Source organism: Pezoporus occidentalis, unplaced genomic scaffold, assembly GCF_034315485.1.
Source record: "Pezoporus occidentalis ecotype Australia unplaced genomic scaffold, CSIRO_AGI_Poc_V1 ctg85, whole genome shotgun sequence".
Taxonomy (NCBI): Eukaryota; Metazoa; Chordata; class Aves; order Psittaciformes; family Psittacidae; genus Pezoporus; species Pezoporus occidentalis.
Window position 1 is genome coordinate 649,980 of NW_026916212.1, and position 12,033 is coordinate 662,012.

A 12,033-nucleotide genomic window follows, 5' to 3' on the forward strand; every position below is an offset into this window, starting at 1 on the left:
GCTTTCCTCGTCTTCTTAAATACTCCACATAGAAGCAAGCGATCAAGTTTCATGTTAGTTATACAGAAAACTTCAGTTTACTTTTTAGCCAGGACTAAAAAAATCAGGTATGATTCCAATCTATGCTGAAATAAACCAGAAATAAAATAGAACAGATATTCCTCCTCACATATTCTTCAGAAGGGCTCAAGACAAGAAGACTTTACTTTGGCTGCTGGCCTTTTCCGCAGGGAAAAAAAGGAAAAACACGTCAGTGAGAGTCAAAGGACCCTGTAAAGCATGCTTTGGACTTGCTCCCATAGCTGGAATCTATACAGTTACTACACAGAATACCTGACTCTTAATGAGCTTTTAAAAAGACTGACTATTGTGACCTGTTTCCCTGATCTGAGGTTCAGATTTGGCTGAGGTCTGTCAACATCTTTTAACTTGTGATCCACTTCATTCCTTCATGAGCCAGCTATGTCCCAGTTTTTCCCATCCTCAGGAATATGTGGCTTATGCCAAAAGGACAAATGCAGTTTATTCCTATCCAAGAATTCTTCCAGGTGGACTCAGAGTATTCACACCCTTGTCTTGCTTTCTCCCACCTTTGGATCTGTAATCACATATAGGATATATGACAGAAATAAACAAAAATGGCTTAAATCACATGCTGTCTCTAGATGCTCATCCCAAACCCACATAGTAACACTGGGAAAATAGGGGCAGTGGTAAAGTTCCCACCCACACAGTTAACTGCCTAAGTGGAAATGCATTTCAAAGTGTGCATGCCCTCCATTGTATTTATACCTATCCCCCTGACTCTAATGCAGCTGAGCTTCTCAGCAGCGTAGGTCTGCTGCCTAGCCTGCCTGTAGTGTCACTGGGTTTGTGCTGTTCAGATGATCACAATTAACTGGTTTCATTGCTCACAAGACAGGTTTATAATACAGATGCCAATACATTAGCAAGAAAGAATAGCTGTGCTTGTGGTTAGGGCACTGACTTGGGAGGTAAGAAATCCATTCTCAGCTCTTGGCTCTCTCTCTCTCTCTTTTCTCAATGACTTCTGGCAAACCACAGCCTTTCTGCTCCATATTCGTAGAGTGGGGGAAGAGGTATCAGGATCATAGCCTTATTGAGATTGTGAAGCTTTTCAGGGAGGACAGTATCTTCTGCATGAGAGACTGTATCTTTTGCATGTATGCAAAAACACTGACACAGAGACAAGATAGCATATGAAGCTTCCAAAGGAAAAAGACAAAACAAGCAAGAATCGTAAGAATTGTGAAGTATGAAAGTGTATCACTAGTGACAAAGACAAAATTGAGTTTAATGTGAATACACCTTTAATATTGCTAGTGAAACCAAAGAACAGGTTGCTGACTCAGGCATCAGAGGTGGGCTTACTGGAAGGGATTAGCCCTCCCCCCTCCTCTATTATGGCACCAAGAATGTCTCTTGCTTTATGGGATGTGATAGCATAGCACTGGATGGCTGCATCTAATGCCACAGGCTGAGGTGTCTTTATAATGCAACTGAAAATTGACGGGTAAAGCAAGTGGAAGGTAAGAATACAGAAAGTAAGGAAGCATGTAGTAATAGATTTTGCCAAATGGATGCATACTCAATAGAAACAAAGATGTTTCCGGCAGATTTACCTTTTGCTGCTCTTGAAAATGGAAATGTAATTTTATTGCCTGTTTGTATGGCTTTTGTTTTATTCACCAGTAGAAAATTAGTTTGCAAATAAAACACAAAAGAGTGCCTATTGTAGGCTTATTACACTATAGTACTATTAATGGATTCTGCCTACGAAAAGCTTTTACAGGATGATTGCTTGAGTTCAATTTAAAAGTAACAATTGTACGCTCACCTTTCAGACTTCTATTGGGCAAGGTTCATACTGAAATTGAAATTTTAATGCATAAGGACTGAAAAGGAGCAAATGGACAAAAGGATTAAATATTTATTTTTATAATACATGTACTGGAGAAAGAGTAAAATAAATAAACCTTGGAAACTTGTTAGACAGTAATATGAAAAATGGTGCAGTGACAGTAAGCGGGATATGTGGCTGTGTGCTCTAATGTGCTAAACTGCATGTGTGAAAAATGGTCAACATACTTGCAAGCACAAAAGCCCAGCAGAAAATTTGCTGATGGAATTAAGTTCTCCTTAAACCATCTTAGAATGTCAGATGTTAGGTATGCTACTCTGCTACTCTATGTAGTTGAGGTACAGTAAATACTGTCGGAATAAATAAAATCTCTTGCCGTGCATGTATGCTGCTTATGCTTCCCTGGTGGATGCTAGTAAGACGGACAAGATTTAAAAGGTAAATCCCAGACATGAGGCTTTTTGAGTACAGGTTGAAAGACAATTCAAAGCTATTTCTATGAAGTGTGCCCAAATATTACTAGGAATGTGAGAATTACCATTTGAGTAATAAAAAAGGTGCTCTAGTTGTAGTTTCTGACAAAAACCCGCATAAGATGGATTTCAGATAAGCAGCCTTGACCAAGCAAACCCCCATGTTAGTATTTCACTGACCAGATCTTACATCACTTTTTCTTTACATTTTGTCTTTTTCTTAAGCCCATGCTCTATTGGCTCGTTTTCTGTCACAGGAGATATAAAGCTTTTCCTGTTCTTCTCTAGTAGTTTTCATTGCATCGAGATGTGGGAGATGCTTAGAAGTCTTGTTCACCTCCTAGAATACTCTTGATGACTGCAAGAATTTCCTTGCTGGTGGGGTGTCTTTGGGTTTTGTTTTATTTGTGGTTTTAGTTCCTGTTTTTGTTTGTCTTGTTTACAAATTGAATCTGGAAAGAAAAAGATCTTTCGAAGATCATTAATTTATGAGTGATTTATCCTTGAAAACTAGGATCTGAAGCATAGATTTTCTCTTGGTTTATGCAGGCTCCTACTAAATATCGTAGACTGTAAGTACTAGAAAATCCTAGACTCTACCTCATTGGCTAATAAAAATTTACAGGAGTTCAGGACTTAATTCAAAGTTAAAGTCAACACAAGTCTGTTTATGTCTTTGAACTAAATGGTCAAAAATTTACTACCTCTTCAGATTGCAATCTTGCCAAAGAGTATGCACAAGCCCCATGTTCGTTCCTTTCTTCTTGTAACTTTTCAGGTTCTCTTGATGTTTTTCTGGGACAGGCAAGGGAATCAGAAGAGCTAACTGGGAGTACACAATTTTCACACTCACTGAAGTCAAAACTCCTATAGTGCATATCGGCAGGCAGCAGTGATGCTTCTTATAGCATTAACTCCTAGACGGAGATGTTCACGCTCCTCACCGTCACCTAAAGAAATTTACATTATACGATAGAAGACCTGGCAAAGATAAAAAAAGTTTGTTAAAAATGTAGATCTATCATTTTAACTATCTTTATGAAAACTTTGGATATTTGTATTTAAGGGCAAGTCTTGATATAGTAAAATAGCATTGAGAGCAAGTGTTGGCAAAAGGCTTTCTTTGTTTCAGTCTTCAGTTAAAAAACAGGACAGCTGAGTGTGTATGCTTAAGTACAACAACGTAAGTAGTATCTGGTTTGCAGGGAAATATAGCTAAGACAGTGTGGCCACAATCTGAACAGTGTACAACAAAGGAGTGTGTTTTATCCAGGATTACTGTAGCATAGTTGGCATAAACCCCATGATTTTCTGTCTTAACTATATACTTGCAGTTTCCTGTAAACAGTAACGTGAAATAGTAGGTAGTTATTTACGGTTTGTATAAAACAAGGAGACTATAAAAGAAATGCGCATTCTGCCTATTCTTAGTTTGTAATTACAATTTACTACAAAGTATATGGAACTGATCTCATTCCTGAGTCTCTGCAAGTCTTAATGAATATTTAAAGGGGCAGACCTACTGCAGAAATCCTGTCAGAAGAGACCCTTTTAATGTCAGAAATCTAGTCACAAATTTCCTCATCCTCAGTTCCAAAGGGGGTTAATAGAGCCTGAAAAGTGAGGGGCATTGGTGAGGAGTGCTGAGAGATACCCTGATTCAGGACAACCTGCTTGTGCGCATGAGCAGAACAACATTTTTAGGGCTCCTTGCTGGTATTTAAAATCAGCTGTTTGGCACCTACATTATCCCTTTGAGTCCCGTTGGTTAGAAAATACTAAATGAACTTTTTAATACACTGTGTTTTTAAATAGAGTGACTAATTGTGACTATCTCAGACAGAAGCAGTTAACATAGATATGCCCTTGGCCATAGTAAGGGCAAGTCCGCATTTTACTGTAACTGTTAATTAACATATCTATTAATTTGATACATCTTTCCAGTAAAACCAAACCAGTGGCACCAGAGCACACTCTGTTCTTTCCAGACTGAATACTTCTCTGCCAGTGACCACCTTCTGTTCTCCAGGGCAAAGAAGCAATTGTTCATGAAATAGCAATAAGCCTTAGTCTGTGCTTTTGTATGAACAAAAGGTTATGTATGTTTCACACACTTAAGAAGTCCAAATGTCATAGTTAATACACTAGGGAGTTTTCTACACCTAATTTTACACAGTATGCATAAGCAGAAATAAGTTGTTTAAATAGTGTAATGCTGTACAGCTGGTTCAGTCAAGAATGTCCTTTACTACTGCTAACTCTTGCTATACTCTGTTTTTCCACAAAGGATTCTACGCGTTTTACCCTATTATTTTGCCTGGTTTGGGAGGCAAAGAAAAATGTCTTTAAAATTTTATTCTGCAGGAAGCAATAAAGAACATAAACAATGTATATGCTGTTGTGTATTCTAGCAGCTAACAGAAGCATCTTAAAACTGCCGTACAAGTACCATCAGCATCCAAACATCTTTGCAAAAGTAGCAGTGGCAAAAGGCTTCCTCAGCCTTCCTTTGAACACCCAAGGGAAAAAGAGGCTTGCTAACAAACCAATTTTTACTCTGGACATCAGCTGAAATCTGTGGAAGCTTTTCTCACCAATACCAATACCAATACCAATACCAATACCAATACCAATACCAGTGGCAATTGTCAAGCTTAACTTCCAGTCAGAGCCAAAGTAAACAGCAGTATGTAACCTTGCTGTCTGTTTTGCAAGATCTTGTTGGGGTGAAGGTGGAGTGTGTGAAGTGTGGGCTGTTACATGTGTGAGCTGGCAACAACCTGCTTGCTTACTTTTGGCTGTCTCTGCCCTGCCCTGTCCAGAGTCGGGTGAATGCTTCCCCTGGGGAGGGTGGGAGCTGACAGCCATTCAGTAGGAGGAATAAGAAAGAAGAGGCCTTTGGGCTTTAAAATGGGAGGGATTGTGGATGGAAGGAGAGGCTACTGGGAAGTGGGGGAGGCAGAAGGATGTGTCTTGTATCCGTCATGGGCAGGCATGAGGACTAGTGTGAGACTCCCCGAAGCCCCAGAACTTCCCTCATCTTTCTCCTCCTATAATCCCACTGGTTTCCACAGACCTGACTTTTTCCAGTCATCCTTCCCACTCAAACTCCCTAAACTCATTCCCAGTTTCTCTTTACCTGCATTCAACCAGATCTAAGTAATAAAACCCCAAATATACTTGCTGCTTCTTTTCCTCACCACAGCAGAACCTGATACTGATTTCTTTTTATTACAGATCAATCTTAAGCTTCTGAGACTTCATAAAATCCTCTCTCTGACTCCCTCCAGGTTCCTGCTCTGGCCTGAGAGCTAATTGTATTCCTCCTGTGGAATTGTATAAACCCATGGGTTTAAACAGGCACAACCCCTATGTATCACACTTTATTCCAGTACCTATCTGTTGCCATTTTACTATGTTTAAAGGGTACAGAAGTCACTGTGTGGTCTGTTATGATCTGTTCTGACTCTTGGACAGCAGCTTCCAGTGACTGGGGAACAGCATTACTGGGAGGATCTTCTGGGCAGGGAACACAATACAGTTGAGAGTGCTGTCAGGGTGACAGAATTTCAGGGTCAGCTGCCTGTCTCCCAACAGATGGTGTTTTGTTGTCTCTCATTAAAAAACCTCCCATGGAGAGAGAAACAGTGTCAGATCTCGACATGCTAACTTAGTCCAAGTTCAAAGATAAAATATGTTTTCCATAAATACATCAGGTACATGGTCAACTTCAAAGTTCAAAACATACAGAATCATAGAATCGTTAGGGTTGGAAAGGACCTTAAGATCATCTAGTTCCAACCCCCCTGCCATGGGCAGGGACACCTCACACTAAACCATATCACCCAAGGCTTTGTCCAACCTGGTCTTGAACACCGCCAGGGATGGAGCATTCACAACCTCCCTGGGCAACCTACTCCAGTGCCTCACCACCCTCACAGGAAAGAATTTCCTTCTTATATCCAATCTAAACTTCCCTGTTTAAGTTTTAACCCGTTACCCCTTGCCCTGTCACTACAGTCCCTAATGAAGAGTCTCTCCCCGGCATCCCTATAGGCCCCCTTCAGGTACTGGAAGGCTGCTATGAGGTCTCCATGCAGCCTTCTCTTCTCCAGGCTGAACAGCCCCAACTTCCTCAGCCTGTCTTCATACGGGAGGTGCTCCAGTCCCCTGATCATCCTCGTGGCCCTTCTCTGGACTTGTTCCAACAGTTCCATGTCCTTTTTATGTTGAGGACACCAGAACTGCACACAATACTCCAGGTGAGGTCTCACATGAGACAAGGGGTGGGGGCACAAAATTACAAAATGGAATATATAAACCTTTAGAATCAGTTTTAAGTAATGTTAAGTTTCATGGCTTTGTAACAGTAGCAATGGAAAATTACTGAAGTGCATGATACATAGAAAAAAAATAGAGTACAGCTAGAGAACATACTGAGAATTCTTGTACAAGATAAATCGTTATAGTTGACATAGATTTAAGAAAAACAGTCTAGAAGAACAGGACACAGGGATAAGGAGTATCTAGGAATGGCAGGTGTCCAGGATGGGCTACAGTTAAACTAACTGATAAGTAGGAGGACAGGAGGATTATTATGTCTCTGGTGCTAACGAACCAACTATGGTATGAACACCTACTGTGCATGCTCCAAAGGCTGTCAGAAGTGATGAAGATTGTTGGAAGAAGTAAACGACCCTCAGAGACAACCCCCACAATTCTGTATGCATGCGGGGAACTTTCTGGAAAATGATGTAATCCATACGTAGCCTCATGAATATGTATGTATGCCCGGTGGCTATAAGAGGACGGCTTGTGTGGCAAGTGGGGAGACACACGTTAGGAGGGGCTATCCCCCATGTCTCCCGGCGCCGCGATAAAGAATACCTGCTTGTCAGCTTGAAAACTTTGTTGGCAAATTTGTCCCTGGAGTTTTCTCCGAATCACACGAGAGCAGAGTAGAGGGGCAGGATCACCTCCTTTGACCTGCTGGTCACGCTCCTTTTGATGCAGCCCAGGATACAGTTGGCTTTGTGGGCTGCGAGCGCACACTGCAGCCGGCTCATGTTCATTTCCTCGTCGACCAGCACCCCCAAATCCTTCTCCACAGGGCTGCTCTGAATCTCTTCTCTGCCCAACCTGTGCCTGGGATTGCTCTGACCCAGGTGTAGGACCTTGCACTTGGCATGGTTAAACTTCATGAGGTTGGCATCAGTCCACCTCACAATATCTTTTGATTGATGTGATAGCTATGCGACAAGTGATAACACCACCTCATTTCCTTCTGCAATTTAGTTTTGATTGGAACAACACATCTAAGCTACTGCACTCATTTGCTTTACATTTCCCTCTTGGCCATGGATGGGGTATGCACTACCAGAGTGCACACACATGGCACAGCATAGCTCAGAGCACTCAAGAGTATGCAAATTCCAGGCAGCTAGGAATTCAAGAACTATGTTTTTCTTTCAAGTCTGCCTAGATGTAAAAATATGTGCATAAGGCCTATGGAAAATATAGTTCAATTATCTGAAAAACCTCTGAACAAAACTCTTTATATGGAGGTCAGATAGCCTGTGTCTTCTTCCTGTTGAGTGCAGTGTTTTATTGGGAACACAAATGGGCTCTTTGTAAAGACCAGTATAGGCTTTTCTACTCTCCCTGAGACAGAGGGTCCAGTCTTCCAAGGAGAAGATGTTCTCATTATTGATATAATACACAAAAAATCATGCTGAAGATTAAAATAATGCATGCAAATACTGTTTATGTTTTCAAGTACCTTTCTGCATGTGATTTCAGAATGGGCAACCATTCTCACTATGAAGATCATCCATTTGGCATGGTGCTCCCTTCTCATTACCATTCACACTAGTTTAAGAACAGTTTCTTAAAAATCTGTGACATAGATATTGAGAAATTGACCTGAGGATTTTGAAGAGGAGTTGAAGTAAGAAAAGAAGACTCCACCTTTAAATTCAGAAAAATCTACTTAATACTCTGCTTTTATAAACATTTGAACTAAGGTCTTTTGAAGTTAAAAAGAAATAACTGGTAATTGAAGCACATACGTAAGCATACAGTATCATAGAAAGGTTTGGGTTGGAAGGGACCTTAAGATCACCTAGTTCCAACCCCCTGCATGGGCAGAGACACTTCACACTAGACCATGTTGCCCAAGACTCCATCCAGCCTGGCCTGGAGCACTGCCAGGGATGGAGCATTTACCACTTCTTTGGGCAACCTGTGCCTCACCACCCTCACAGAAATGCTGAATAAACCTTTATAAGGTGGTATTTTGAAGTGTCCTGGATTCAGCTGTAACAGCTATTTTTCTCCTTCCTAGTAGCTGGCACAGTGCTGTGTTCTGACTGTAGTCTGAGAACAATGCTGATAACACACTGATGTTTTTAATTATTGCTAAGTAATGTTTACCCCAATAAGGACTTCCCAGTCTTTCATGCTCTGCCAGTGAGGAGGAGCATGAGAAGCCAGGAGAGCGCAGAGAAAAGACCCAAACTAGCCAAAGGGGTGTTCCATACCACAGCACATCATGCTCAGTATATAAACTGGGGGCAGTTACCCAGAAGGGTAGACTGCTGCTTGGATTGGGCTGGGTATTGGTTGGCAGGTGGTGAACAATTGTACTATGCATTACTTGTGTTTATTGCTTTTTTTCCCTTTCCCCTTTTAGTTTTATATTCTCTCCCCTTGTTACTTTCATTATTATTATTAGTAGTAGCAGTAGTGGTTTTGTGTTATACGTTATTGGACTGTTCTTATCTCAACCCCTGGGGTTTACATAATTGTGATTCTCCTCCCCATCCCACTCGGGGTGGGGTGACCAAGCAACTGAATGGTTCTGAGTTACTGGCTGGGCTTAAACCATGACAAACAGCCTGCTGTGTTCAACCTTAGTTACTTATCATAACCTCAGGAAAGACAATAGGTAAACTTGTTTTGACATAATCTATCCTACTTTACCACATAAGTGGGCCCAGTATTGAAATTTCTCTGTATGAATTACAGCATTTGGAAAGTAGCTTGCAGTCAACCAAAACAGTCTCTTTTTATGGAGAAAGTAATTCAACCAGTCTTGAATACCTCCAATGATATATTCCATGTGTTATCTTTATAAGAGCAGTTCATGTGAAAGTGGAGGTGGTTTGATTTGCCCAAATCAAGAAGGCGTGGTGCTTAAAACCATTTGGGTTATCTTCAGTTCATGTCACTCCTCCCGTACAGATGCCCTTTAGACTCATATATGTGACCTGGTTTTGGAAACCATGGACACAGCTGGGTGATTTGAAACCGCAAGTTATTTACTTAATAGCCCCAGTACAAGGGATTAGTGGAGCTGAAAAAGAAACACCACTTTGTAACACATATTTGCTTTCCTTCTTTCAGACACATTTTCCAGCAGAGCACTGTTTTTTGTTGTTTTTTCTTTTTTCCCCCAAGTTTCCAGCTTAAAAATACATCTGTTGTCCTAGTGGGAGGAGCATAGGTTGATTTATCTGGATTCTTTTTGTGTATCATTGCTTAAACTTTTATTACCTTGGATGTATAGCGCTGTACCTACAGAAACATCACAAAATGCCTCAGAATAGTTACAGCTGAAACAAACCCTTTGGAGAGATAGGATTTGCCTAGAATCATATGAATCATAGGATGGTTTGGGTTGGGAGGGACCTTAAAAATCATCTAGTTCCCACCATTGCCAAGGGCAAGTACTCCTTCCAGTAGACCAGGATGCTCAAAACCCCATGCAACCTGGCCTTGAACACTGCCAGTGATGGGGCAGCCACAGCTTCTCTGGGCAACCTGGGTCAGTGCCTCAGCACCCTCACAGGAAACAGTATTTTCTTAAAAAATCTGAATCTCCCCTCTTTCACCTTAAAGCTGCTCCCCCTTGTCCTATCCCTACATGTCCTTGTAAAAAGTCCGTCTCCAGATTTCTTGTAGTCCCCTTTAGGTACTGGAAGGCTGCTTTAATGTCTCCCTGGAGTCTTCTTTTAATTCACAGTATCTTCTTACTACATCTTTCTTTTTTCTTTTTTTCTCTCAAGAATTAGCATATTCGCCCACATTTCCTGCTTTTCAACTAAATAGGTATCATTTAAAATGATCTGCAGTTGATATGACCTACTCCCTCCTCCTTTTCTTCAAAAGGTGGCTGAATAACAATCCTTCTGGTAAATACGTCTGACTGACATAGGAGTCTCCTTTTGGATTGTTTTTGTTCAAGGCTTGTTGTCATTTCTTGAGGCACTGATACCTATACCTCAGATTTTGCTTCCAGGATCTTATTCTGATATTGGGTTTTAATCCTTTTTCAGCTGTATGTTGATACGTATGCCTTATCATTACTTACATACAGTAATTCATCAGGAATGTGCAGCAAAGCATTTAAACACACTTCAGTCAGTAGGACTTAGGATATGGTTTAAACTAAAGAGAGCTCCTAAGGATATGTCACATAGTAAAATGCAGGTTTAATTATAACTTGTGTTTACATGCGTGCATAGCTTAATTTAGCTAACATGAATAAAAGTACAAGAATTACTTTTGTGTGAACTGGTAACTGGAGTTCAAACTCTAAGGTATGCTTTAAAAACTTGTCCTTTCTCTTCTTAACACACTACCTAAACGAGGTTAAAACCTAGCTTCATTTCTGCCATAAAGGTATATCCATACCAATAAATTATTTCTTACTCATTTTGAGCATTTATTTTATCCTTTTTGTGCTAAAAGGCATTTTGTTTTTAATTTAAGATTCAGAAACAAAGTTAAAGTGTAGAAAAACCTTCACTGAGACTGCATCTGGTTGGAGCTCATTATTCCCAGTGACAGATGAAATGGTAATTTCTGCTGATAGGTATAATGTTTAGCTAAACTTATTCTTAACATATGTTGTATTTAGACAACAGGCAAAATTTAGCTGCTAAGGTTTGTACTCACTGACTTGGGAAGACATGACAGTTACGGAAGACACAAAGCTGAACTCTATAAGATGGTTTAACATGTTGAATATAAATATGAAACACAAGATCATGAGAAAAAAATGCAGTTTCTTTTGTTTCAGAATTATCTGTTCTGTCCTTTGTTTTGAGCCTTCGTATTTCTTCTCACCCATTTATACATGCCATTGTTTAATCTTGCTTTTTTAGAATGAAGAGAAAGACTGATGCTGGCAACAGTCAGACCCATATTCCAGGTCTCTGCTCAGCTTTACTTAAGGCACCACCTTCCTCTCTGGCCAGGCAGACCTGCAAGATGGGCATTGTTCATTTCCAGCACAACAGACTAATTATGTAGGTCATAAACTATATTGTCTTTTACTAATGTAGTAGCATATTTTTTCCCACACCTTCACAAGACTATGCTTTAGGAATTTCTGAAAATAAGAATTTTCTAAGACCAAAATGGAAGGTGGAAGGCTTTAAGAACTAGATCCAAACCCAGGCCATTTTGTAGTTTGAAAGAGACAGAATACTGTGCCTAACATTTTTAGTGGTAAATTTGGAACACAAGTTTAATTCTGGCTTGCCAGACTCCTCATCATGTGGTCAAAAACAAAAGAAAACATGTATTCGCATGTTAACACTGGAGCAAAGAACATAGTATAACTCTATTGCTTCTATTTACTTATTCAGTAAGAAGGCAAAATATGAACATGAG

General features: G+C 40.3%; 1 long non-coding RNA gene across 1 annotated transcript; it reads left to right on the forward strand.

Annotated features, from left to right (window-relative positions):
* The first annotated feature begins 4,983 nt into the window (after positions 1 to 4,983).
* Positions 4,984 to 11,619, forward strand: LOC134156337 (uncharacterized). The gene is made up of 3 exons (XR_009961887.1): positions 4,984 to 5,041; positions 11,128 to 11,213; positions 11,523 to 11,619. It is a non-coding gene; the product is annotated as an uncharacterized LOC134156337 (long non-coding RNA).
* Positions 11,620 to 12,033: the final 414 nt, after the last annotated feature.